This window comes from Arachis duranensis, chromosome 5 (genome assembly GCF_000817695.3).
Source record: "Arachis duranensis cultivar V14167 chromosome 5, aradu.V14167.gnm2.J7QH, whole genome shotgun sequence".
Lineage (NCBI taxonomy): Eukaryota > Viridiplantae > Streptophyta > Magnoliopsida > Fabales > Fabaceae > Arachis > Arachis duranensis.
The window spans coordinates 79,114,268-79,117,640 of record NC_029776.3 but is presented as its reverse complement, the minus strand read 5'-3'; positions in this window follow the sequence as shown (position 1 = coordinate 79,117,640).

The following is a 3,373-nucleotide window of genomic DNA, read 5'->3' as shown; positions in this document are numbered from 1 at the left end:
TAATGGTGGAAGAAACAGGTTTAGCAATGGCAAGCCTTTTCCATCATCTTCTCAGCAACAGACAGAGAGTTCTAAGCAGAATACCTCTGACTTAGCAACCATGGTCTCTGATCTAATCAAAACCACTCAAAGTTTCATGACTGAAACAAGGTCTTCCATTAGGAATCTGGAGGCACAAGTTGGACAGCTAAGCAAGAGAATTACTGAACTCCCTCCTAGTACTCTTCCAAGCAATACAGAAGAAAATCCAAAAGAAGAGTGCAAGGCCATCAACATGGCCGAATTTGGAGAGGATGGAGAGGCAGTGAACGCCACTGAGGAGGACCTCAATGGACGTCCACTGGCCTCCAATGAGTTCCCTAATGAGGAACCATGGGAATCTGAGGCTCATAATGAGACCATAGAGATTTCATTGGACTTACTTCTGCCATTCATGAGCTCTGATGAGTATTCTTTCTCTGAAGAGGATGAGTATGTCACTGAAGAGCAAGTTGCTAAATAACTTGGAGCAATCATGAAGCTAAATGACAAGTTATTTGGTAATGAGACTTGGGAGGATGAACCCCCTTTACTCACCAAAGAACTGGATGACTTATCTAGGCAGAGATTACCTCAAAAGAGATAGGACCTTGGGAAGTTCTCAATACCTTGTACAGTAGGCACCATGACCTTCAAGAAGGCTCTGTGTGACCTAAGGTCAAGCATAAACCTCATGCCTCTCTCTGTAATGGAGAAGTTAGGAATCTTTGAGGTGCAAGTTACAAAGATCTCACTAGAGATGGCAGACAATTCAAGAAAACAAGCTTATGGACTTGTAGAGGATGTTCTGGTAAAATTTGAAGACCATTACATCCCTGCTGACTTCATAGTCCTAGAGACTGGGAAGTGCATGGATGAATCCATCATCCTTGGCAGACCCTTCCTAGCCACAGCAAAGGCTGTGATTGATGTGGACAGAAAAGAATTGATCATTCAAGTGAATGAAGAATCCCTTGTGTTTAAGGCTGAAGGATATCCCTCTGTAACCATGGAGAGGAAGCATGAAGAGCTTCTCTCAAAACAGAGCCAAACAGAGCCCCCACAGTCAAACTCTAAGTTTGGTGTTGGGAGGCCACAACCAACTTCTAAGTTTGGTGTTGAACCCCCACATTCAAACTCTAAGTTTGGTGTTGGGAGGTTCCAACATTGCTCTAAGCATCTGTGAGGCTCCATGAGAGCCCACTATCAAGCTACTGACATTAAAGAAGCGCTTGTTGGGAGGCAACCTAATGTTATATTTTATCTATTTTCCTTTGTTATTTTTATGTTTTCTGTAGGTTGATGATCATGAGAAGTCACAAAATCAATTGAAAAAGCAAAAATAGAATGAAAAACAGAAAGAAAAACAGCACACCCTAGAGGAAGACCTTGCTGGCGTTTGAACGCCAGTGAAGCTAGCAAATGGGCGTTTAACGCCCAGCCTGGCACCATTCTGGGCGTTTAACGCCAGAAAGGGGCACCAGACTGGCATTAAACGCCAGGAAAGGGCAAGAAGCTAGCGTTAAACGCCAGAAATGGGCACCACCCCGGCGTTTAACGCCAGAATTGGCACAAAGGGCATTTTTGCTCGCCACTTGGTGCAGGGATGAATTTTCCTTGACACCTCAGGATCTGTGGACCCCACAGGATCCCTACCTACCCCACCACCCTCTCTCTTCTTCTTCACCCATTCACCAATCACCTCAACCACTCTTCCCCAAAAACCCCTCACCTATCAAATCCCATCTTTCTCTTCACCACTCACATCCATCCTTCATAAACCCCACCTACCTCACCATTCAAATTCAAACCAGTTTCCCTCCCAAACCCACCCTCCTATAGCTGAACCCTACCCCTCTCTCCACTCCTATATAAACCCATCTTCACTCCTTCATTTTCACAACCTAAACACTACTTCTCACCCTTTGGCCGAACCACAAAGCCATATCCATCTCCTTCATTTCTTTTTCTTCTACTCTCTTCTTTCTTCTTTTGCTCGAGGACGAGCAACCTTTTAAGTTTGGTGTGGTAAAAGCATTGCTTTTTGTTTTTCCATAACCATTTATGGCATCCAAGGCCGGAGAAACCTCTAGAAAGAGGAAAGGGAAGGCAAAAGCTTCCACCTCCGAGTCATGGGAGATGGAGAGATTCATCTCAAGGGTGCATCAAGACCACTTCTATGAAGTTGTGGCCTTGAAGAAGGTGATCTCCGAGGTCCCTTTTAAACTCAAAAAGAGTGAATATCCAGAGATCCGACATGAGATTCGAAGAAGAGGTTGGGAAGTTCTTACCAACCCCATTCAACAAGTCGGAATCTTAGCGGTTCAAGAGTTCTATGCCAATGCATGGATCACCAAGAACCATGATCAAAGTGTGAACCCTGACCAAAAGAATTGGCTTACAATGGTTCGGGGGAAATACTTGGACTTTAGTCCGGAAAAAGTAAGGTTGACATTCAACTTGCCCATGATGCAATGAGATGAACACCCTTACACTAGAAGGGTCAACTTTGATCAAAGGTTAGACCAAGTCCTCACAATCATTTGTGAAGAGGGCGCTCAATGGAAGAGAGATTCAAGAGGAAAGCCGGTTCAATTGAGAAGGCATGACCTCAAGCCCGTGGCTAGAGGATGGTTGGAGTTTATCCAACGCTCAATCATTCCGACTAGCAACCGGTCCGAAGTTACTCTAGACTGGGCCATCATGATTCATTGCATCATGATTGGAGAAGAAATAGAAGTTCATGAGGTTATAACCCAAGAACTTTATAAGGTGGCGGACAAGTCCTCTACCTTAGCAAGGTTAGCCTTTCCTCATCTCATTTGTCACCTCTGTTATTCAGTTGGAGTTGACATAGAGGGAGACACCCTCATTGATGAGGACAAGCCCATCACTAAGAAAAGGATGGAGCAAACAAGAGACCCTTCTCATCATGAAATCCCTGAGATGCCTCAAGGGATGCACTTTCCTCCACAAAACTATTGGGAGCAAATCAATACCTCCCTAGAAGAATTAAGTTCCAACATGGGACAACTAAGGGTGGAGCACCAAGAACATTCCATCCTCCTCCATGAAATTAGAGAAGATCAAAGAATCATGAGAGAGGAGCAACAAAGGCAAGGAAGAGACATTGAGGAGCTCAAGCACTCCATAAGACCTTCAAGAGGAAGAACAAGCCGCCATCACTAAGGTGGACCCATTCTTTAATCTCCTTGTTCTTTATTTTTCTGTTTTTCGAATTTTCATGCTTATGTTTATCTATGTTTGTGCCTTATGATCATTAGTGTCTTAGTGTCTATGCCTTAAATTTATGAATGTCCTATGAATCCATCACCTTTCTTAAATGAAAAATGTT